At 36.2% G+C, this 27,072-nt stretch overlaps 1 protein-coding gene across 1 annotated transcript in view; it reads left to right on the top strand.

The window, feature by feature from the left end:
• The first annotated feature begins 4,674 nt into the window (after window positions 1-4,674).
• LOC129724200 (nardilysin) overlaps window positions 4,675-27,072 on the top strand; it is a 123,601-nt gene continuing 101,203 nt past the window's right edge. Inside the window, exon 1 of the mRNA XM_055678895.1 lies at window positions 4,675-5,024. The gene's annotated coding sequence lies outside the window, so the exon portion shown is untranslated. The remainder of the gene's footprint in view (window positions 5,025-27,072) is intronic.

Raw genomic sequence — 27,072 nt, forward strand, 5'->3', positions numbered from 1 at the left:
TTTTTATTTAAATTTTACGATCGGTAGAAGCAGGGCTGCCGAGTATATGGATTTTCTGTATTATACAGATTTTTTTACCACGATACGGAAATGATACAGAATACAAAATTCATACAGAATTTTGATTTTTAATACAGATTCATACAGAATTTCAGCAATCGACTTTTTTTAAAATCGGTTTGAAAGTGTGATGTTTCACAAAATGTTCGAATTGGTAGCTCTGTCTCACAAACATTTCATGCGAACATCAGTTTTCAGTTATCCGATTGCGTTTCCCGTCAAACTAGCCGCTTCGCATAAGGCAATCCACAGGTGAGGTTCACCGCTTGTACGTCTGTTATTGTTGTTGTTTTTCAAAAACACGAAATCTTTTTATGTCGTAAAAAATCTTAAGTAGCCAGATTCAAAGCCCAGTAACCCCAAACCCGAGCACAGAAAAATACAGATTTTTTTACGGGTGCATACAGATTTTTCAAAATAAAATCGGGCAGCTCTGGGTAGAAGTCAACATGGGTTTATAATGAAAATTGATTATTTTAAATAATAGTGGCGAAAATAAATAAACTAAATGATTATTTTGAGTAGTAGTGGCGTAAACAGTTCAACTTATTGTTATATATAAGTTCCAATTTAATATCCTGATAGTGTGTCAAAGCTTTTTGTTCATCCTGGAGTATGTTATTGTTTACCATGTGGCCGGTTTAATATTCAATGTTATTGAACAAATATTACAAGGAAATTTACTTAATCCAATTGAAAAATCTTAGTACTCTTGCATATGTGCTATTAACTTGAAAATATTGCGTGTCTCCACAGTAGTGAATATGGTACGTAAAATGCACTAACCAATCAATGTTTTCATAACGTTATATTAGGATAAATTTCCATATTTACAAATAATGCCCACCTTGTGCACTAAATCTTTGACTGCTATTTCTATGCACAAAACTGAATATGATTGAACTTCATTCATTATTCCATTACCCAAATTAATTGAATTTGTGATAGGTTGTACATGCTCAATAGAATAAAATTAAGTGAAATTCGATGTGTTCATGCAAACAAAATAAAATTTTATAGCAGTCTTATTTGAATATTTTATCAGTGGATCCGGACAACTTTATCGTTAGTTAGTTTAAATGGTTTATTTGACACGGCACGATACATTTTTTGTTTCACTGAGCCAAATACAATTCGTATTATTTCTACGTTAGCAGGGAAAAGAGCGAGGCACTTTTTTTTAATTCTCGCGGTTGACTACGAGCTAGTAAGGATTTAAGGTGGGAGGAGGGGAGATACAATTTTGACTTAAAACTATTCGATAACTTTCAAAAACATTTTGTTCTTCAACTGGTAGAGCAATGATATTCTTGTTTGTTGTTGCTTTAAAATATTTGTGTAAGCATAGATGCAGGCTCTTTGTTTCAATTTTTTTCAAGTGCACTTGAAATCATTTGAGGTGCATCATTCGGAAAACAAAACAAAACCAAACATTTCTGTAAAGCACGATGCGAAGGGCCAACCCGTGTTTTGATGCAAACGTTACTGTTGTCCTGCTTCCCTTCTCGGAACAGTTGAAAACAAATTTCAAATTCAATAAAAATATGTATTAACATCATCAACTGAATAAATAACTTGCAACTTCTGAAACTTTTTAAAGTTAAAAAAGTAAGCCTTCCATGCGACACAAATTTTACAGGTACAAATTTTCGAAAAACAAACAGATTTTGGTATAGTTTTTCGGAAAAAGTACAGATGAAAAAGATTTTTACCCTTGCAGTACAGATGAAAATGTGGCAACACTGATTGTGACGCTCGCCAAGGAAGCGAGGTCAAATGAATATGCTGACCGTTTCGAAGCTTGATCAGAAGAAAAATTAATGAATATTCAGGGCTTTGAATTTGGTCCAAAAATAGAATAGGTACCATTTTGATGGTTTTGTATGACAGAATAATCAAGATAAATTATTGTATAAAATTTTAATTGTAGATATTAACAGATTGGTTTTAATGATTTTCGCTAGGTTGAATATATTAAAATTATTGCGATATTTACTTTCTAGCGAAAAGACAAAGAAGCTGTGAGCATTCGTAGAACGGGAATAAAAGATACCCTAAAATTTTTTGTTAGTAGAAAATATAAATTGTATGTATCTTCGTGCTTTTCAAGCAATTCTTTTTGTTTTCAAGCAAATAACGTGCACAGACTAACAACACCTAGACGTATAGTGTTCTATTCTCTATTTCTTTATATCAGTAAAATCTAATTTATACGATGTCGTCGCATTTTCACTTAATCTCGAACACAAATATTATAAAAAATATCGTTTGGCAAAATTTTTACAACATTAGGTACCTAATAAATATTAGGATTTTACTAAACAAAACATTTTTCGATTGCAACAATTTTTTTATTATACTCATTTAATCTATTTTCAAATCTAAAAAGTCTAATAATGTTTTAACGTAAAAGCGTGATGTGATGATCATTTTGCTAAAATAATTTGCGTTTGGGATAGAAAGTAATGTATTTTTTATTCAATTACGAACAGTAATTACCTGCTTAGCTTTCATTTGAGATTAAAAATCCAAACACTTTATGCCTATGTGTCATAACACGCGAATTGAAAGTGTTTTCCTTTTGAAAATTAGGTGTTGCACGATAAACAATTCTAAAGTGTTTCGCATATGAATTCTATATGTTTTGATCAGTAGGGCGAATTCAAGTGCAAAACACTTTATAATGTCGTGTCGATTTCTTTCAGTGTACTTTTTTTCAACTCAGCAGGGAAACCAGATGTGCAGATTTGTCTGCAAAACGCAGATTTTTAGAGTCCGTGTGCAGGTTTTTATTGGTTCGCCGATATTTGCAGATTCCTAATAGTTTCTGCAGATTTTTGTCAGAGTCTCGTTATATTTACGCAGACTTTCTCAAAATGTGTGCAGATTTTCGCAGACTTTTGCCTGCGCAAGCGAAGTTTTTTCAAATCACGCACATTTTTTTCAAGCAGATTTTCCGGTTTTTCGAGCAGTTGTAGACATTTTTCAAAAACATCTGGCATCTCTGCAACTCAGTCAGTTGCAGGAAAACCAGATGTGGAGATTTGTCTGCAAAACGCAGATTTTTAGAGTCCGTGTGCAGATTTTTATTGATTCGCAGATATTTGCAGACTTTCAATAGTTTCCGCAGACTTTCTCAAAATGTGTGCAGATTTTTGCAGACTTTCGCCTGCGTGAGCGAATTTTTTTCGAATTGGGTCCTAAAGTTTCAAACGGTTTCCTGATTTTTATATATCAGCTGAAAGAGTGTAATTTCCTGAGCAAAACGTGATTTTATAAAAAAAGTTTATCGTTTTTTTTTCGATTTTCAAACGAAGAATAAAAAACTGCTCGAAATGCCTTAAATGACAGTTCTCTCATATACTGTACATAGGCAAAACGTCAGTTTTTTAAAAACACCTGGCATCTCTGTCAGTTGTTCAGTTCTACACTTAGAAAAAATGTCACGATTACTTCAAGTGTTTTTGCACTTGACTCAATTCGTCACATCGAACTGCAAGTTGAAGTGATTTAGTGTTGATTTCTCGATCATTACCACTTTCCAATGAAATGATCTTGCGTTGAAAACTGGTTAATGGAAATCACAATCGTATTATAATAAATATCTCTTGTATTATCACCACTGTTTAAATCAATTGAATTACAGCTGCAATTCCAATTGACAAACGTCAAAACCATGAGGCGAAACAAAAATAGTGACGATGGTGAACAGCCAGAGCCAGAGATCAAAAATTTATTTGAGCGTAAGTTTTATTGAATCTTTTGAATTAAAATAACAATAAAACGACTCTTTTACAGATCCTGAAAGCGATTGCATCGATACAGTGACAAGGATCATCTGTAGGATTATCTTATTATTAAATTAAAAATCTAAAATAAAATAAAAATGAAAAATCTCAAATAAAAATAAGTCTCTTGAATTTATTGTGAATTTATATAATTATCCAATTGACCGACATTCCGTATCTCAAACATAAGCATATTAACAAAGATGAACATAACAACAGAAAATAAAGTGATTTGCTGTTGATTTCATCGTTCTTTGCATTAATATATTTCGAAAGATTTCCATTCAACTCTCAAATGTTAGGTGAGTAGTGCGAATTCAACAGCAAATCACTTTACTTCGACGTGATTTTTATTTACAGTGTAATTTTACGATCGGTAGAAGCAGGGCTGCCAAGTATATAGATTTCCTGTATTATACAGATTTTTTTACCACGATACGGAAATGATACAGAATTCAAAATTCATACAGAATTTTGATTTTTAATACAGATTCATACAGAATTTCAGCAATCGACTTTTTTTTTAATTTCGGTTTGAAAGTGTGATGTTTCACAAAATGTTCGAATTGGTAGCTCTGTCTCACAAACATTTCATGCAAACATCAGTTTTCAGTTATCCGATTGCGTTTCCCGTCAAAATAGCCGCTCCGCATAAGGCAATCCACAGGTGAGGTTCACCGCTTGTACGTCTGTTATTGTTGTTGTTTTCCAAAAACACGAAATCTTTTTATGTCGTAAAAAATCTTAAGTAGCCAGATTCAAAGCCCAGTAACCCCAACCCCGAGCACAGAAAAATACAGATTTTTTTACGGGTGCATACAGATTTTTCAAAATAAAATCTGGCAGCTCTGGGTAGAAGTCAACATGGGTTTATAATGAAAATTGATTATTTTAAATAATAGTGGCGAAAATAAATAAACTAAATGATTATTTTGAGTAGTAGTGGCGTAAACAGTTCAACTTATTGTTATATATAAGTTCCAATTTAATATCCTGATAGTGTGTCAAAGCTTTTTGTTCATCCTGGAGTATGTTATTGTTTACCATGTGGCCGGTTTAATATTCAATGTTATTGAGCTAATATTACAAGGAAATTTACTTAATCCAAAATCTTAGTACTCTTGCATATGTGCTATTAACTTGAAAATATTGCGTGTCTCCACAGTAGTGAATATGGTACGTAAAATGCACTAACCAATCAATGTTTTCATAACGTTATATTAGGATAAATTTCCATATTTACAAATAATGCCCAAATCTAGAAAATCTATAACGAGCGTCTTAGCAGAGTGATTGAGATCAATCAAAGAAATAGTTATCGGTTTCCGTTATACTCTACTAAATTTTTTGGAAATAAATATTGAAATTCAGTCCGCAAATATATATTTCGACTGTGACGTACAGTCTTCCTCAGTGCTTATGTGGGTGGACTGGTAAAGAGCAAAGCGTAAATCCTGTTTTTTATTTGTAGTAGGTAAAAATGAAAATTTAGCACCCTTAATTGGAGTTAGGTAGGGAATTATGCGGTCGATTGTTTACCGTACCATGTCTGGGGTTTTTGGGAAGCAGATTGAATAGCCATGAGGGGTGATTACCTGCGTCTTTATTGAGAAGCGTGCATGAGTGTTGTTTATAAATTTCTAAACTTTCAGCTACGTCTAATTTCCATAAATTATTAACGGGGCGGAGGAGGTGAATGTTATCCGAAGTTAGTGGATGTTCCTCGTTAAAAATATGTTCAGCCACTTTTGATTTGAAATGGTGTGGTGGGGCATTTGTTGAAACTTTACTTGCTTTGGTCACTTCTGCGAAATGTTCTTTGAAACGTATCCCTAGGTTACGTTTAGTTTGTCCAATGTAAATAAATTTCCAAGTCGATCAGTAAAGAGCACCGGAGATTTCGTTGAAAATTTAAGATCCTCGGGTAACATCCAATCTGATGAGATAATGGTTTCATTTGACGTTACGGCCTTATCTCCTAGCGTTCCAGTGAATGAAACCTTAAACCTTTTAGAGGACTGGCTTCTTTCCCAATATTTTGATAATACTTGGAAAAAGAAAGTTGCATGAAAGAAAACTACTTCACATTTCGTGGTAAATTTTACAAACAGACTAAAGGGGCACCAATGGGGAATCCTCTTTCTCCCTTTCTATGTGAGCTCTTCATGGCAAATATAGAAAGTACATTAGAGAAGAGGAACATCTTACCGATTCGATGGTGGAGGTATGTGGATGATATTTTTTGTATTTTGAAAAGGGCGGATCTTGAAACTTTTTTCATATCCCTTAATAATACCCATAAAAATATAAACTTCACAATTGAAAAAGAACTTAACAACAGACTCCCTTTCTTGGACGTCGTTGTAGTCAGAAAGTCTACGGACTAGGAATTTGAAATTTATCGGAAACCCACGAATACAAAACGGGTAATACCTAACACTTCAAACCATCCCTTCCAGCATAAAATGGCATCCTTCCATCATATGATCCACCGCATGGAAACTTTACCTCTAAGTGAAGTAGCCAAGCAAAAGGAACTGGAATATATTTTCGAAATTGCTAAACTTAATGGCTACAATGAAAGTATCATTCAAGCCATTGTTGATAAAAAGAAGCGTGCTCAAATTCGGAAATCTTTTACAACACTCACCCCAATAACAGAAGATCTGAAAAGGGTAGCCGTTGAATATGACGTTAACTTGACACGCCCACTTCGTTCAAAATTTAGGAAATTTGGGATGGATATTGTCTACACTAGTAGAAATACCCAACTCAAAACAAAATTAGGGTCTACCAAAGACCCTATTGATACCCTGAACAAAGCTGGAATTTATAAAATTGCATGCAGTCACTGTGACATGGTTTAGATTGGACAAACTAAACGTAACCTAGGGATACGTTTCAAAGAACATTTCGCAGAAGTGACCAAAGCAAGTAAAGTTTCAACAAATGCCCCACCACACCATTTCAAATCAAAAGTGGCTGAACATATTTTTAACGAGGAACATCCACTAACTTCGGATAACATTCACCTCCTCCGCCCCGTTAATAATTTATGGAAATTAGACGTAGCTGAAAGTTTAGAAATTTATAAACAACACTCATGCACGCTTCTCAATAAAGACGCAGGTAATCACCCCTCATGGCTATTCAATCTGCTTCCCAAAAACCCCAGACATGGTACGGTAAACAATCGACCGCATAATTCCCTACCTAACTCCAATTAAGGGTGCTAAATTTTCATTTTTACCTACTACAAATAAAAAAACAGGATTTACGCTTTGCTCTTTACCAGTCCACATAAGCACTGAGGAAGACTGTACGTCACAGTCGAAATATATATTTGCGGACTGAATTTCAATATTTATTTCCAAAAAAAAATTTAGTAGAGTATAACGGAAACCGATAACTATTTCTTTGATTGAAATAATGCCCACCTTGTGCACTAAATCTTGGACTGCTATTTCTATGCACAAAACTGAATATGATTGAACTTCATTCATTATTCCATTACCCAAATTAATTGAATTTGTGATAGGTTGTACATGCTCAATAGAATAAAATTAAGTGAAATTCGATGTGTTCATACAAACAAAATAAAATTTTATAGCAGTCTTATTTGAATATTTTATCAGTGGATCCGGACAACTTTATCGTTAGTTAGTTTAAATGATTTATTTGACACGGCACGATACATTTTTTGTTTCACTGAGCCAAATACAATTCGTATTATTTCTACGTTAGCAGGGAAAAGAGCGAGGCACTTTTTTTTAATTCTCGCGGTCGACTACGAGCTAGTAAGGATTTAAGGTGAGAGGAGGGGAGATACAATTTTGACTTAAAACTATTCGATAACTTTCAAAAACATTTTGTTCTTCAACTGGTAGAGCAATGATATTCTTGTTTGTTGTTGCTTTAAAATATTTGTGTAAGCATAGATGCAGGCTCTTTGTTTCAATTTTTTTCAAGTGCACTTGAAATCATTTGAGGTGCATCATTCGGAAAACAAAACAAAACCAAACATTTCTGTAAAGCACGATGCGAAGGGCCAACCCGTGTTTTGATGCAAACGTTACTGTTGTCCTGCTTCCCTTCTCGGAACAGTTGAAAACAAATTTCAAATTCAATAAAAATATGTATTAACATCATCAACTGAATAAATAACTTGCAACTTCTGAAACTTTTTAAAGTTAAAAAAGTAAGCCTTCTATGCGACACAAATTTTACAGGTACAAATTTTCGAAAAACAAACAGATTTTGGTATAGTTTTTCGAAAAAAGTACAGATGAAAAAGATTTTTACCCTTGCAGTACAGATGAAAATGTGGCAACACTGATTGTGACGCTCGCCAAGGAAGCGAGGTCAAATGAATATGCTGACCGTTTCGAAGCTTGATCAGAAGAAAAATTAATGAATATTCAGGGCTTTGAATTTGGTCCAAAAATAGAATAGGTACCATTTTGATGGTTTTGTATGACAGAATAATCAAGATAAATTATTGTATAAAATTTTAATTGTAGATATTAACAGATTGGTTTTAATTTTTTTCGCTAGGTTGAATATATTAAAATTATTGCGATATTTACTTTCTAGCGAAAAGACAAAGAAGCTGTGAGCATTCGTAGAACGGGAATAAAAGATACCCTAAAATTTTTTGTTAGTAGAAAATATAAATTGTATGTATCTTCGTGCTTTTCAAGCAATTCTTTTTGTTTTCAAGCAAATAACGTGCACAGACTAACAACACCTAGACGTATAGTGTTCTATTCTCTATTTCTTTATATCAGTAAAATCTAATTTATACGATGTCGTCGCATTTTCACTTAATCTCGAACACAAATATTATAAAAAATATCGTTTGGCAAAATTTTTACAACATTAGGTACCTAATAAATATTAGGATTTTACTAAACAAAACATTTTTCGATTGCAACAATTTTTTTTATTATACTCATTTAATCTATTTTCAAATCTAAAAAGTCTAATAATGTTTTAACGTAAAAGCGTGATGTGATGATCATTTTGCTAAAATAATTTGCGTTTGGGATAGAAAGTAATGTATTTTTTATTCAATTACGAACAGTAATTACCTGCTTGTTGAAAGTTACTGGTACAGCATGCCGAGAAAAAGCTCAGTTTCATCATAACTATTTTCTTCACGTGCGCGAAAGCATCAGCGCGCATCGGACGAAACTCCAAATCCACCTGCCAGTGACAGAGCTTTACGTTTGCGCTATATTATGATTATGTATAATAAACATTTTAGTGTCATTTTGCAAAACAAATACAGTTTGTTTATATACAATATTCAAACTAGAGTAAATGTGTTCTTCTAGTGCTCGTAAAACGAGAGCAGTTTTTGTAGTAAAAACGATGATTTTTCTTTATTTCAAAAAATATAGTTGTAATCCATTGTTTACATTGTCTATACTAAATTGATAACATTTTTTATTCGAATTGTAAAAAAAATATATATTTTTTTTGTTCGAATTATGCATAGAGATTGTTTTCTTATTTGAGGTCAAAAATTGGTTAAAAGCAGTGAAAAAACAACTGACAAAAAAGAACATTACTATTTTTTCAGATAACTTTTTTTTAACACGTGACAGCTTAACAAAATATTTTCGCGCATTTGAAACATTAGCTAAGGTTACTTCACTGGTTAATAACCCATTATGGACCAGGTGTTCGATTTTTCGAACAGTACCTACCTGCCGGTACCCGTATAACTGTCCCATAATGAAAAACAACATGTTGAGAAAACGGCGATTTAATATTATCCGTGAATTTTCGGATTTCCAGCAATTACATCCAAAACCAGTGACCATAACAGTTTCATGGCACCACAAGTTTATCGTTGAGAACAAAAAAACATGGATGGAATTGGTTTTACGTTATATAACTTGAAAAAAAGACAAAATGGAACAAAATATGCGGGTACATTTCAAAAGTACTCGCTTATTTTGTCCCATCACATATAAAGTCAACCAGCAACCGGCAGAATCATTGGCAACGTAGATTGTACTACAGAAAAACAACATTAGTCTAGTTAATTAAATGACATACTTCTATATGCCTAGAATAACCCGATATACACTAATCTGGAGCAAAATTATATGTTTGCAGTTTGTACCACTTTGCAGTGGGACCGTAATGCGGGTACTTTCAATATGGGACAAAAACAACTTGGTATTTTTTTCATGTTTTTCCATACAAAGGTATCAATTTTAATTTTTTCCAGAAATATGATAACAATTAAGTCGATTCCCGAAGATAACTCAAAAGTGACCAAAATCAGTATGGGACAGTTATGCGGGTACCGGCAGTACAGTCATGGAGAAAATAATAAATACACTTGCAGTTTTGGTTAATTTTCCATATTTTGGGCACTGATTTTATTTGTTACTAGCGGACCCGGCAAACTTTGTCTCGCCTATTTTAGTGCTCAAATTTATAATGTCAAACATTTCAAATTCATTGATTCATTGCGATTTGTTTACATCGTTTGAAATGATAGGTTTTATCGGGATGACAACATCCTCGACTTTTGGCTTTTGTACATCACCTCTATTCCAGAAATATATTGGGTGCATTTCAGTTTTTTCGTTGTTTTCCAGAAACTGAAAGTGGTCATCTTCGAATTCAAAATGGTGTCCAGGGTCAAAGCTTGGCTTCTATACATCATTTCGATTACGGACATATCCATATGTAGTAGTATTCGGTTATTTTCAGCGGTTTCCCAGGAGTTGCCATTTTACAATTCAAAATGGTGTCTGTGTTCAAATCTAGCTCCTGTGTATCATTTTGGTTCCGAAAATACGTATATTATATGGAAATCGGCCATTTTGGCCGTTTTTTAGAAACCAAACAATTCATAATGGTGTCTGACTGAGGTCAATTTTCAGTTCCTTGCATCATTCTGGTTCCGAAGATACTCATATTAGGTGGTATTTGGTCACTCTAGGCTGTTTTTCAAAAACCGAAAGTCGTCATCTTGAACTTCAAGATGGCATGTGAAATTAATTTCTGACCTCCAGGATCTGGCTCTGGAAACATTCATATCGAATGGTATTTGGTCGGCTATTTGCCAGCCACCGGAAGTCGAAGGAAGATGAATTCAAAATGGTGTCTGTGATCGATTTTTAGCTTTTGTGCATCATTGCAGAGATACTCATATTGGATGGAAATCGTCCATTTTTGGCAAACCGAAAGTTGCCATCTTACAATTCAAAATGTTGTCTGAGGTCGATTTGTTACTTCAGTGCATCATAACAACTCCGGAAATACGCATATTTAGTAGTATTTGGTTATTTGCCGCTGTTTTTCAGAAACCGGAAGTCGCCATCTTGGATTTCAAAATAATATTTGGAGACATGCCAGAAGAAGGCAGGGTTTCGAAATATTATGGACATGTTTGTTACAGCTAAAAACATTCACCTGCTAAATTTGATTGTATTTGCTTGATTGGGTCTGGAGCTGTGCGAAATTTGTGTTTCATTTGCATGGGACCCCTCCCTTATAGAAAAGGGAGGGGTGTCATACCATTCTGGAAATATTTGTTATCCCTAAAAACATCCACCTGCCAAATTTGGTTTCATTTACTTGGTTAGTTCTCGGGATGTGCATAAATTAGTGTTTCACTTGTATGGAACCCCTCTCTTCCAGAAAAGGGAAGGATGCCAAACCAATATTAAGATATTTGATACTCCTTAAAACATTCACATGCCAAAATTTGGTTCCATTTGCTTGGTTAGTTTTCGAGATGTGCATAAATTTGTGTTTCATTTGTATGGGACCTCTCCCTTTCAGAATAAAGAGGGGTCTAGAACTATCTTGGTCACCTTTCTCGACCCTTGAAACCTCTATATACAAAATTTCACGCTGATCGGTTTAGCCTATATGGATCAGACAGGCAGACAGACAAACAGAGCTGCATTTTTATATGTTTAGACTAGCTGACCCGGCAAACTTCGTCTCGCCTATTTTAGTGTTCAATCAATAGAGTTATAGCAACATCAAAATTCCCCATCTGAATTCTTTGTCGAATCTCAGGCCAATTAGTATCTTGTGCGCTTTACCGAAGGCCCTCGAAAAACTGCTCGAGCAACAGATGTTGTCCTACATTGCAGAGCAAAACCTGCTCACTGAATACCAAGCCGGTTTCCGCAAAGGACAGAGTATTCAAACTGCAGCGCTTCGAGTGTACGATGATTTAGCTGCAAACATTGATAAGAAAGGCACTGCTGTACTGTTACTCTTGGATTTCTCAAAGGCATTTGATACCATATCCCACCGTAAGCTCTGCTCTAAACTTAAAACACAATTCAATTTTGCTAACTCTGCTGTTTCCCTGCTGAAATCGTATCTGGAAAAACGAACCCAAATTGTATTCTGCGGCGATCGACAGTCTGATGAAACCAATACTACTTCCGGCGTTCCGCAAGGCTCTGAACTTGGACCTTTACTATTCTGCTGTCATGTGAATGATTCACCAATCGTCCTAAAGTACTGCTCGATACAGCTGTATGCCGACGACGTTCAGCTGTATATTAGCCACTCTGGAATACCCATACAAGATCTTATCAGGATGATCAACGCCGATCTTGAAAGAATTGCTGAGTGGTCACAGCGCAATCAACTGTTCGTCAATCCTTCCAAAAGTAAGGCACTATTAATCAAGGGAAGACGTAGAACTGCTCCACCTAACCCGTTGCCACCAGTCAAACTGGACAGACAGACAATAGAATGGGTGGATAGTGCCAAAAATCTCAGCTTCATTTTTCAATCTGATCTTCAATGGGACAGCCTGATCAGTCAGCAATGCGGTAAAATATACGCTAGCCTTCGCTCGCTTTACTGCTGCGCCTCATTTGCTCCAATAATACACGTCTGAAGCTTTTTAAGGCTCTTATACTGCCGCACTTTATGTTCGGTGACTCACTTTTGATCAACGCACGTTCCAGCGACATGGAAAGACTACGTATCGCCTTAAATTGTTGTGCACGTTTCGTATATGGCCTGAACCGCTACGCTCACGTGACACACCTGCAAAAGAGATTGATCGGATGTCCTTTGACCACCTTCTACGCTTACCGCTCATGCATGTTCCTACGCAAGCTGCTCTCAACACGTTCTCCTCAATTATTGTTCCAGAAATTACTGCCGCTGCAAGGACGACGTCTTCAAAATCTAATAGTTCCACCAAACAACACAACCTGTTACTCTAACTCACTGTTCGTTCGAGGTGTAGTCAATTGGAATACATTACCTATTGCAATCAAACGTTCAACCTCAGAAGTAGTTTTTAAGAGGGGCTGCCTAGAGTTTTGGAATCGATGATAGTATATGAATGATTAGAAGTTTTATTATTATATGAAAAATCAATAGTCAATAAGATGTGTATGTTTAAGTAGATATTAATAAGTTGACATTGTATGTGATCCTGTACGACATCAAAGGTAGCAATTTAAAAAGGAGTTCCTTTACGCTACTGGCAATGAACAAACAAACAAACAATTGAATAATTTTAAACATTTAAAATTCATTGATTCCTTGCGATTTGTTTATATCATTTGAAATGATTGGTTTTATCGGAATGACAACATCCTCGACTTTTGGCTTTAGTACATCACCTCTATTCCGGAAATATATTGAATGCATTTCAGTTATTTTCGTTGTTTTTTAGAAACTGAAAGTGGTCATCTTCGATTTCAAAATGGTGTCCAGGGTCAAAGCTTGGCTTCTATACATCATTTCGATTACGGAAATATCCATATTTAGTAGTATTCGGTTATTTTCGGCTGTTTCCCAGAAGTTGCCATTTTACAACTCAAACTGGTGTCTGAGGTCAATTTTTAGCTCCTTGCATCATTCTGGATCCGGTGATACACATATTGGGTGGTATTTGGTCACTTCAGGCCGTAAGAACCGTAAGTCGCCATCTTGGATTTTAAAATGGCATTTGTAGACAATTTCTGATCCCTGAGCGTCATTCTGGTTAAAAAAAAACCCTCATATTGGGTGGTATTTTGTCATTTTTGGCTGTTTTCCAGACACCGGAAGTCGCCATCTTATAAATCAAAATGTTGTCTAAGGTCGATTTGTGGCTTCAGTGCATCATAACAATCCCGGAAAAACCCACATTGGGTGGTTTTTGGTCATTTGCCGCTGTTTTTCAGAAACCGGAAGAGGCCATCTTGAATTTCAAAATGAAATGGCATTAGGAGGCAATTTTGGGCTTCTGAGCGTCAATCTGGTTGAAGAAACACTCATATTGGGTGGTATTTGGTCATTTTCGGCTGTTTTCCAGACATCAGAAGTCGCCATCTTACAATTCAAAATGTTGTCTGAGGTTGATAGGTCGATTTGTGGCTTCAGCGCATCATAACAATCCCGGAAATACCCATATTGGGTGGTATTTGGTCATTTGCCGCTGTTTTTCAGAAACCGGAAGTCGCCATCTTGAATTTCATAATGAAATGGCATTAGAGACAATTTTTGGCCTCTGAGCGTCAATTTGGTTGAAGAAACACCCATATTGGGTGGTTTTTGGTCATTTTCGGCTGTTTTCCAGACACCGGAAGTCGCCATCTTACAATTCAAAATGTTGTCTGAGGTTGATAGGTCGATTTGTGGCCTCAGTGCATCATAACAATTCCGTAAATACCCATATTGGATGGTATTTGATCATTCGCCGCTGTTTTTCAGAAACCGGATGTCGCCATCTTGAATTTCAAAATGGCATTAGGGGACAGTTTTTGGCCTCTGAGCGTCATTCTGGTTAAAGAAACACTCGTATTGGGTGTTATTTGGTCATTTTCGGCTGTTTTCCAGACACCGGAAGTCACCATCTTACAATTCGAAATGTTGTCTGAGGTCGATTTGTGGCTTCAGTGCATCATAACAATTTCGGAAATACCCATATTGGGTGGTATTTGGTCATTTGCCGCTGTTTTTCAGAAACCGGAAGTCGCCATCTTAGATTTCGAAATGGTATTTGGAGATATGCCAGAAGAAGGAAGGGTGTCGAAACATTATGGACATGTTTGTTACACCTAAAAACATTCACTTGCCAAATTTGATTGTATTTGCTTGATTGGTTCTCGAGCTGTGCGAAATTTGAGTTTCATTTGTACAGCAAAATAGAGTGCCCACTTTATTTTTTTTTTTTTCATTTCTTCCATTTTTCTGGTTTAAATTAAACGAAAACACATCGTAATCATTCCTAAAATTTCTCTCATAATGTTCATTTCTTTTTTAATTTTGTTCTGATAAAAAAAAAATTCTGATAGAACAAAAACAGTTTTTATTCCCAAAAAAACAGTGACAAAATAAAGTGCCCACTCTGAAAATCGATAAAATTTCGATAAGTTTCCATCGTGAGACCCCTTGATTTTGTTTGTTTTGAGTATTTTGACGTTTCATAAACAACTGGTTTGGCTCTAAAGCATTTGTACTCGTGTCTGCCTTTGAAAAAGTTGTAAAATATGGAGAACGCAGTAATTTCCCGTACGATTCCGTTGTGCATCCGGAAACTGGTTGTTGGCGATGTCAATAACGGCCAATCGCACCGGGAAGTGGCACATTTGTTCAACTGAAGAACCAAAAATGAGACAAAATCTCTTTATTTTAAGTATCGACATCTAGCGGTGGAGAGTACGCATTTTACACTCGGAATTTAATTACGCTTATATTCTATTCATCCAATAAAAGGACTGTGAGTTCTCGCCGCTTTTTCGCCGATAAAGTCCTTTGTTCTCCCCGGTACTGGTATAGCGAGGGTGCCTTTTCATGATAATCGTACAGTACCACCCGCATACGTGCAACGGTTTTTATGTAGATTTATTTTTAATGAATTTCATTGTTGCCCAAGTTGAAAACTGAATATCTTGACTAACGACAATCATTTTTTTACATTGTACCTAATGTCTTAAGCAGTGCTGTGTATAGCGCGTCTGATATGCATTACTTGCAATGCTAGGTATAAAAAACGGTACGAGAAAAAAATATTGTCGTTGACCGTGAAATTCGGGTTCCAAATCCAACGAAGATATTCAAGAAAATCAACTAACAGGTTTAAATAGTTCCAATGGTCGCGAGGTGTACGTGGTGTACGAGGTGTACGATCCAAGAAAATTTGTTAAACAATGTTTGAATGGTTGAAAGATTTTTAGTTTAATTTGTTCTATTGACGTTGATTGTGAATTGTTACTGAATTTCCGCTTTAAAGATCTCTCGAATGCGGTCCGGTTTTAACTTGATTTTGATAGATTCAAGCTTGAGCTTGGCTTTAACTTGATTTTGATAGATTCAAGCAAAAAAATAGTTTAATGGTGCATGTTCAAACTATTAGAGCGAACTGTTCAAACGATGCACTGTAAAATCAATGTAGAATGGAACAGCAAAAAATGAATGCGAAAGCTTGGACACCGATTTGTTGCAGAGTTTTGTTCGAAGTTGCATATCTGTTCTGTGGAAGTGGCCAAGCACTACAAAATCAGCAAGGCAGCGTTCGGAAAAATCTTGAAGAAGATGAAAACGTTCGGATCGGTGGTGGATCGCCCAGGAAGGGGACGAAAACGCAAGACAGATGCCAGAACGGACAAGAAAATCATTCGTGAGGTGAAGAAAAACTCAAAAGTTACGATCCGGCGGATACAGGAAGAGCTCCAACTTTCGGTTTCGCGACGTACTGTCCGTCGCCGCATCCAAGCACAGGGGTTCCGTAGCAAGATGGCAGTTAGAAGGCCTTTCTTCAGCAAGGTGAATAAGACTAAGCGTCTCAAGTTCGCCAAGGAGCACGCCGATAAGCCGTATTGCAATAACCGTCGTATTGCAATATCCTGCGGGAAAATCTCGAGGTATCTCTCATCAAGACGGGCCTCGAGGAGCGCTTCGTTTTCCAGCAGGATAACGATCCGAAGCATACGGCTAAGCTGACGAAGTCATTTTTCCGTTCCTGTCGCATCAAACCCCTTGAATGGCCCCCACAAAGTTCTGATCTGAACCCCATCGAAAATCTGTGGGCCATCCTTGATGCTCGGATCGATAAAACTGGTGTAACTAATTAAAAAAACTATTTTGAAGCCCTGGAACGCGCGTGGGAAGAACTCGACCCACAATACTTGAAACACCTTGTAGAAAGTATGCCGAAGCGCTTACAGGAGGTGTTGAAGGCTAAAGGAGGCCATACTCACTATCAAATTGTTGTTGTTTACCTTCAGTTTGGCTTATTTGAAACTATGTTTATCTGGGCACTTTATTTTGTCCCTGTTTATTTAAGTATTCCAAACTGTTTTTTTTTTTTATTAGAAAATTTTTTTTTTGTTACCAGAGCAATATTAACTAAACTTGAAAAGAACATAATAATTAAGATTTTAAAAATGATTACGATGTGGTTTCGTTTAATTTTAACCAGAAAAATGAACGAAAAGAAAAAATAAAGTGGGCACTTTATTTTGCCCCTCACTGTATGGGACTCCTTTTTTATAGAAGAGGGAGGGGTGTCAAACCATTATGGATATATTGGTTACCCCTAAAAACATTCACCTGCCAAATTTGGTTCCATTTAGTTGGTTAGTTCTCGAGATAAGCAGTAATTTGTTTTTCGTTTGTATGGAACCCCTCCCTCACAGAAGAGGGAGAGGAGTCAAACCATTATGGACATATTTGTTACCTCTAAAAACATTCACATACCACTAATGTGGAAATATTTGTTACTCTTAAAAACATCCACCTACCAAATTTGGTTCTATTTGCTTGGTTAGTCTTCCAGATGTGGAGGAATTTGTGTTTCATTTGTATGGAACCCCTCCCTTCCAGAAAAGGGAGGGGTGTCGAACCAATATGGACATATTTGTTACTCCTAAAAACATCCACATGCCAAATTTGGTTCCATTTGCTTGGTTAGTTTTTGAGATGTGCAGAAATTTGTATTTCGTTTGTATGGGACCCCTCCCTTCTAGAAGAGGGAGGGGTCTCAAACCATCATAGGAACCTTTCTCGGCCCCTAAAACGCCTACATACAAATTTTCACGTCGATCGGTTCGGTAGTTTCCGAGCCTATATGGATCAGACAGACAGACAGACCGGACTGCATTTTTATAGGTATAGATATGATGTTATGATACGTCATTACTATCTGCAGGCACTCTATTTCAAAGAGGAACGGAGAAATAACTGGAATTTTAAGGTGGCGAAAAAAATAAATACACTATTGAAATATATATACAAAACATTCCAAATAAGCTTTATTTCTCTACATATCGTTTGCAAAGTGACCTTTCACGTTACAAGACTCATTCTTCATATTTTGTGGCTTGCCCTTTGATTTGTAAAACCATATTCAATCTTCGTGGTATTTTACCACCAGATTTTCACGAGTAGAAGCTGGACTAGCATTTCACGCTGCCTGCACGACGTTCCATAAGTCTGTTTTATTCTTTGGATGATGCTTTGCAACCTAGACCGTCACATAACATCATATAAAAACTAAAATCAATGCCCAAAATATGGAAAATTAACCAAAACTGCAAGTATATTTATTATTTTCTCCATGACTGTACTTTAGAATTTTTTACGCATAACTGAGACGTGATAAACATATTCCGTTTTCTTTACTGGTAATGTTAGAATGTAAGAAAATAATAGCTGGGAATGTTAGGTACAAAACAATCCTACTGGGCACCCCTCCCATCCCTACGGAGTTTCGCGCAATTTGTTCAAAAATACAATTTTTCAATTATTGTTTTGAAGCTTGGGACAAGAGACTATTGATATATTGCGAAATATTTCCAAATTCAATATTACGAAGTATTTAACGTTGCATTTTCGGGCACCCCTCTATTTAAATCATAGCTCATTGACGTTATATTATCGCTGGAGGGTTGTCAATTGACAGATAAACGATAAATATCAAAATATATCTACCGATATCGAGTAATATTATCGAAATATTTTTCATGAAAATAAAAGTGTCTAGCCCCTAGTTTTGAAGCAAAAAAAAAACAATAAAAACTATTGATTATCATATATATTCTAGTAGCTTACAGATGACATTGTTTTGATTCAATTTTTTCACGCTTGGGCCCTCTGTAGTGTAAAAAAACTCGGTTGTGGAAAGTCGGAAGAAATTTTAATTGATTTTTTTTTCTCGATTAGAACAATGCAAGCCCGCGTCATTAAAATGCTTAAAACTCATCAACGGATTATCTTCATTCTAACAGCGGTCAATTGGAAAATTAGCTATGTGTCCTTCAAAATGAGAAAAATCGTGATTTTATCACACTAACTATTGAAAAATGTAGAGCCTTTATAAATGTTTCGACCAATTAGAGCTGAAAACGAGGCCAAATATCAGGCGAAACTATCAGACACTAAAATATACACACGATTTGACTTTGTAAACAATTTGATGTTGTTAATTTACTCGCTCGAATGCACAACGACACACCCACCGGAAGTATAACTCAGTAGTCACCAGCGATGCCAACCTTTATTTATAAAAAGCTGGAAGAATTCATAATAAAAAACTGTACATTTAAATTTACATAAATTTATTTGATTTTACATAAATTTATTTGATTTTCTGTTCAAAAATGCTGCACCGTATTATTGCATGTAACCAAAAAGGCTGAAAGAAATTTTTTACTGATGGAGATTATAGTCACTAGCGTTCTTGAAATTGTGTAGATTTCGATTAAAATCTTACAACCGAGGGGCATGAATGCACAAAATACTGAAAAGACCATACATGTAATGGGAATGAGTTAAAAAAATGTGGTGATGAACAGAAAACTGGATAAAACTGGAACAATTTTCAAAAAACTGGAAATATTCAACCTTCAGCTGTTTCGCTGGCGATCTTCAAAAAAACTGGAGATATCCAGCAAAAACTGGAGGGTTGACAACGCTGGTAGTCACATATAAAAGTTAGCATACAGAAATTAAGTCTTCTTTGTATAACAGTTCACTGCAGCAAGAGGATGATTTATCAGGAACTGGATAGACCAGCGATTTCAAAGATCTCACAGCCTTCCATAGCAGACAGACCGATAGAGGAAACCGGCGGATTGCGGGAGGGTGGTTGATTTTGGACCTCCCGTCTATGTGGGAAACACCGTCCTACAGGCATGAACTTTTGTGAAAACTGTCGCGAAACTGACATATCGTCGTTTTCGCAGTGTGGAACCCGGTGCGTGATAGACGGGATTTTGCCTTTCCCTTCTTTGCTGCAAAAACAAAAAGCAAAGCCTTGGTGCTACATTCCGATTCGAAACTCGACCTTCTATTTCTTATACATAGACTTCGCAGCCAACTGTTTAGTGTATAGGACAATTGCGGGGCTAGCGCTGCGATCCTACTGACACTAACAGTACCTCCCGAGCCGAGACTCGAACCCACGACAACTGGCTTGTTAGACCAGCATCGTACCTCGAGACCAACTGGGAGGTCTCTTAGGAATAGGAATGAAGTTGAAGTTTCTGTTTGCTACCTTTTTTACCAGACATTGGAGAGAAACTCTTAAAGAAAGAGGAATTACAAAGACGACAGAATTAACGGGTGACAACTGGAAATCTGAATTTTTTGGAGCTCTTTTACTCCACACAAACACGCTCAGAGAGAAATGAGAATATGCGATTGAAAACGCATGTTGTTATATTGTGTTTGAAGTTGTTTTTCATCAGTAATACAACTGCAGCTGCATTTCGAAAACAAGCTCGGTTTTTCTGGTTTTGGAGATGTTTTTAATAACATGAGTTCAACAATAAGAATATCCTCACTTTTCCTTTTCGTAAGACATTACACCATCTCATAACAACACTACGTACCTGTAAAGCGCTTTTCCTCAGGACTATGGTCGTAGTATATAGCAGGCAACGTAAAATCACTTGATCAAATTATTTAAATTAAAATTTTAAATTTTAATTATTTGAACAATTTCTATATTTATCCGACGCGGGTCAAAAAGCGTAATCAGAAGATAAACAATACGCTTGCAGTGCAACCAATATCACTCTCATTTTTGCTATCGTGTATTATCTAACAACGTTTTCTAGTTTTGTTAGATTTTATTTCCACACGCAAAAGTTGGACTGTGCGTAACCACATAAATATTGCGTCTTTTCAAAGCATCTTTTTTACTGTTTCGGAACCAGTACAACGAATGTGTGTTGTTCATAACGCATTTGGTGCTTTAGCGAATGTTCAATGTATTGGACGGCTCAAAATCAAAACACTTTTGAAGTACTAACCGGTGCTAGTATTGCCATGATAATTTGTACTGGTATTGGTAATATTTTTAGAATGCTGATATTGTTAAAGCAGTACAAGCAGTAATCAATACTGACGATCTTGGTACTGACTAGGTTAACGCAAATATGAACTGATCGTTTCACTAGCATGAATTCGGTCATTTAAAAACATCATCGAATCAGTAACAATTGAAAAGACATTGGATTAGTTTAGAATATTTTGCATTTAACGACGACTCTGGTTTTATTCATATGCATTCAGTTCCACGATACTGGCACCAGCGTCAGTAAATTCTGTTGCAACCATGCTCGCTATTGGCTGTTTCGGTTGCTGACGGTGATTATGGATCCCCAAGCCCTTGATACGCACCGGCTCGCGAAAGTAACCAGCGTCCCAAAACTGAGCGCCCCAAAACTGATCGTTTGACAAAAACCGAAGTCTACCGAAAAACTACGAGTTTGTGTGTATTATACATATTCGGATTTCGATCTCTGTCAATGTATTCATTACGCAACTGTTGCGTTATCTTTTTGACACACTTGTTGTGCAAAGCCAGAGCATTTAATGTGCGTTATGAGAGGACACATCGATTGATGTAAGCTTGAACTTTTGCGTACAGGTTACGTTAAAACTATGCGAAAACGACTTTAATACAGTAGGTTTCCGTTTTTGGCATGCTCCGTTTTTGGCACACTCCGATTTTGGCAACAAAGGGTTCCGTTTTTGGCAACATTTTTTAGTACATAATATACAATGATTTACACAACAAACTGAGCTGATTTTGACACCCGTTCTAGGTTGGAACTGATTCAACTGAAACTGAAAACATCTTACGCCTGATGGTTTCTAACGAGCTCAACTACCAACACTATTGATATGCCGCACAGTGGAACACTTAGAACATCAAACCTGATCATAAATATTTTAATATTTTTTTTTGCACTGAAAACGTATCATATAGTGATAACCAGGCCCGGATTTGAGGGGGGACCAAGGGAGCAAATGCCCCGGGCCTCTCAACTCGAGGGCTCCCCCTAGACGAGGTGAAGACCTTTTTTTGCTCGTCGCCTTCTAGCGGTTGTGAAGGCGTAGCACAACAAAAACAGGCCCCACGAAAAAATCTGCCCCGGGCCCTCCAGCGCCCAAATCCGGCTCTGGTGATAACAAAAACTTATGAGTGGATCTGGGCATATTTTTGCATAGAGTAACCCATCTAAAAGTGATATATGCCCGTTCTTATAATAAATCCTGAATTAAGTCATGTTCGGCTCAAAATTCATCCAAATACTTAATTTATCATTAAATGACTTTTCGGTACACTTTTCCATCGTTTGACAAAGTTTCATTCTTGTAGCCATGGCTACAACTATCCCAGAAGCGAAAATAAAATTATTTATTGATTATTTTTACATTGATACATTTTTACACTGATTATTTTTACATTTTTACATTTGCATTTTTACATTTGCGACAAAACACGAAACCGGAATAATCCGGAAGGTTTTTTCTACACCAATATAACCCAAAATATTAGGACGAACGCCAGAGTATTTGGAGAGAAAACCTTACGCGCTAAGTACCCATTTCTGTTCGATTAACCTTCTTTAACAATCTCCATCGTTGTTATATTTAGAAACCGCTTGTTTATCTTCGAAACGTTATATATAAGCTAACGGTATCAAAGCGTAACTATCATCCACAAAAAACTGTTCAATTGCGGTCGGTTCAAACCTCTCGTTACGACCGTAAACATAACTTTTGGATGTTGACAAGCTGTCAAATGATCAAGCAAACACAACAAAGTTGACTTACTTTGAGTTTTTCACTTTTGCTCAGGTTTGAAACATATTTACTTCTATGTGTTCCTTAGACATATGCTTAGTTATGTGGGGACTGTTCTGTCAATAATTTTGTAACGATGGAATTCCTCCACGAGGTCTTTTGTCTTCTTTTTTTATGTTTGTTTACATGCAAAGTATATGTTTATCATAATTTATTTCAAATAAAGCAAGCGTGATTAAATGCAGTTCCCCTAGAGTGATATTTCACAAAGCGCAAAATTCAAATTTTGAAAATCAATTAAAAATTTATCAAAAGACTAATTGGTAGCTGTTACTCATCAAATGGGTAAAAATTTTACTCAATGAAAAATCGTGCAACTTTTTGAAATTTGGGTGAAATTTTTCTTATTTATGGGTAACTTGAATTTAACGTGTATTTGACTCCAACTGTAAACAACGCACTATCGTATATAACAGGTCTGGCAATTAAAAACCAGCCGTCTTTTACACTCATTTGCTTTCAAATGGAACAGAGAGTTTGACGTGACAGACACTGTTGTACAAGCGCTGCGAGGGAATAAAAGCGACGACAAATTTGAAATTTGTTATGACTGTACGTTATATATAACGAATTTTGTTAAAAACCCATTTAATTATATAAATAATTAATTCTCATAATAATTTTGAAGTCTCAAATTGAATTTATTGATGACAAAAAAGGTTTCCTTTTTTGGCACGGTTCCAGTTTTGGCAACTGAAATTTAAAATTTTGTTGCCAAAAACGGAAACCTACTGTATTTAAACAAAAGAAATAACTCATTTTGAAAGGTTGATAATTATTTTTTATCATCAATTTACAGTCAACCCAGTATTATGGGTCAACCAGTATTATGGGCCAGTCTGTCGTTCGTATTGTTTTTTAACGTATGTCAATAACTTTTAATAGTCAAATTGAAGTTTGATGGACGTGAACAATATTTATCTATATGCGTTTTGTGCGAAACCCCTGCACTAATGAGCTAAACTCTTAAGTTTTCAAATAAATGTCGGTAAACTCTCATCAGCTGATATTTTGTTGTAGTTTTCACCACAGACGCAATAAGTCAGTCGTGGAAAATAAGGTTCGTGTAAAAAATCGTTATTTTCATCAAAATGAAAGGAACTATAAATAATTACTATGTATTTATCGAATTATGAAGTATCCACTCTGGATTTCGCATTTTCACTATTTTTATACGCTGCTAAATATTGGCCCATAACACTGGCCACGAAATTTGGTTTTCCCAGTATTATGGGCCACTCAGTAGTATCGGCTAGGCTATATTTTGTATTAGTTTTAAACGCATATTAATGACTTTTGATAGTCAAATTGAAGTTTAGTGCACTACTGAGCATAACTTTTAGATATATTTATTTATCGGCATTTTAATTAGTGAAGAAACTGGTACTAACGTTCGTTCATCCTTAATTTTCATGATCTTGCTTCAAAGTCAATATCAACCCTGCAGTGAACAGTGAAACTTTGGTTATTGTACTCAGTTTGGAAATTTAGGCTTCTCATTGGTTTTATAAGCACTCACTGATCGTTCAGCCCACATTTTCACAGTTATCAATTACGCTTATGCTCTAAGGCAGCAGACCGAAATTCAGGTGACAGGTGACTGTATCGGCAATCGAACTCCTGCCTTCCAGCTTAGATTGCTGTGATCTTTCCGACGGACCACATCTATAAGATCCCTATTGTCAAAACAGAGAAAAGCAAAGCAAAGCCTTGGTGCTACGATTCGGAACTCGATCTGATTTATTTATACACAAACTTCGCAGCCAACTGTTTTAGTGCACAAAACAATTGCGAGGATAGTGCGCTATGATCCTACTGACACTTACAGTCTTCCCCCAGTCGAGACTCGAACTCACGACGACTGGCTTCTTAGGCCAGCACCGTACCTCGAGACTGACTGGGAGATATTGTCAAAACTGAAAAAAAAAACAAACTTTGAAAAAGGCTGAGCAAAATATTACAATAATAAGTTATCAAAATAGATTCAATATCTCTCTGATAGTCTAACCTGCTTCTCGATGTTAACCTCACTGTTGGAGTTACTCTTTAAAATAATGCCTCTGTCTTCAAAACAAAAATACATTCGTCTGGCTCTTATAATGGGGGCATTGGCCCATAATACTGGGAGAATCAGAAAGTGACACATAATAGTTCGAATTGGAAGAGCATAACATTTTGTGAATTTTTGATTAAATAAGTTGTGTAAGAACGAAAATATATTTTAAACATCAAACCTTAATGTATTTAGCACAAGTTAGTAAAAAAGCGAAGGTTTATTCTTATTTTTTTAATTTTTTTAACCGTTGATTTAAAAACTCAATTATGCTTAGCTGGCCCATGATACTGATATTACTGTATATTCAAATACAATTTATAATAACAACCACTGATACTATTTAAAAGTGAAAATAAAAACCATTTAAATAAAAAATAAAGATTTGCGTTTGAAATATATTTTTAGTTGGAGTTCCCGTGCGCAGTGCACAGGTACGCGTGACAAAGTGGTCTACCTGATTAATTCAACTTTTGCAACATTGAAACAACAGTATTGTGATAACAAATTTAAAAGATTTTATTTCTCTGCATATATCTAAGTGGCAAAGGCGGACGTATACCATAATATATCTAACTAATGGTAGCAGTGGTCATAGGCTCCTACAAGGAAAAAAAATGGCAAAGGCATCCTACGGTCTATCATGAGCGCGAACTTTTTGATAATTTCCTCGTTGTATACTGTTTTCTGCATCATTTTATAGAGGAAATCTTTTTCCACAGCTATCATCATGATTGCCAATAATCGATTCTGGCCCGATTCCAGCTGCAAATAACTCTTGATCCGCCGAAGTCGAACTGATAAAGTTCGTACGACAGATGCCGCTGTGTCAGGCAATGCCAGTATCATCCTGCCAGCAGCAGCGGTTCAGATGAAGTTTTATGCAGGTTTTGTCCCACGATAATCGAAATAATGTTTATGATCTTTTTGCATCTAAACTCCCCGCGTTAGTACCTAGCTTTGTTTATCGAGTTTTGGTTCAATGCAAATCGTTGCCTTAGACAATGTTCAAATTTTAAACTAAAAAATAAGCAGCGCGTACAGACTACATGACGGACGTTCAAGTTTTCGGATGAACAAAATGGATGAAAAGGCTTGAATGACAACCAAAGAACACCACCACATCTAGAAAAAAATAAATGAAACTGCTACGAAAGCTCTATAGATTGAGAACTGCGTACTCTCGCGGCCACATGGTCTCTCAAATTTCAATGACGTCAAGAGAAGAAACAGAGAGACATAACGAAACAGACGAAAAGACACTGCAGAGAGATGGTGTGTAATGAATGTTTTCTCTTGTTGCCATCGGTTTCGTTCAACAATGAGCTTGAACCAAAAATTTCATTTTTACGCAAGGCGTTGCATTAGTAGTGGTGAACACAACAGACTGCGTTTGCCCTGTCGAAGAGAAGTGTTCGAAAGACGCTTGGTTCAAATGAAAGGCCTGAACAAACGATAGTCATTACTGAGTGTGGGTTGCGTTGCGTGTGAGTTGTATGGCGCAATCTGAAGTGTAGCCCATCAGGTTATATTCTTCACGGCGCATAAGATTCCACTAAGTTTAAAACAGAATAAAGATGGTCGGGATAACATTGCAATTACAAATAAATTACCTTCGATGATTTTTCATCCACTCTACGAAATGCGAAACGGTTCACTTTTTTCTAAGATTGTCTACCTGTCCTATGAACAGTTTGAGTAGGTGGATGAGACGCCTCTGCTTTCATGCAGTTATGTGGAGCATTGATATAGTATCGGAACCTACTTGTTCTAGTAGCCTTCAATTTTTGCGCTTTCCTGGTGATAGAGATGTCATGGAGTAGGTAACGTCAACTATTCTATAACAACGTGTGTTACTTTGGGAAGAGCGTTCCGCAAGCGCATTGTATGGTTCGCTTTAAACTGCCCAACAATTTTAGCAAAAAGTTCACGATGAACCATTTTGAAAGCGAGAATCATCCGCTTTCTATTGTGTATGGTTTTCTGCAAACCTCAACTATAATCCGGCATAGGCTGACCAGATTTTCTCGGGATAAAAACGGGACAAATGGGTTCAAAAACGGGACACATGATAAA

The sequence above is a fragment of the Wyeomyia smithii genome, chromosome 2, assembly GCF_029784165.1.
Source record: "Wyeomyia smithii strain HCP4-BCI-WySm-NY-G18 chromosome 2, ASM2978416v1, whole genome shotgun sequence".
NCBI classification, from domain to species: domain Eukaryota; kingdom Metazoa; phylum Arthropoda; class Insecta; order Diptera; family Culicidae; genus Wyeomyia; species Wyeomyia smithii.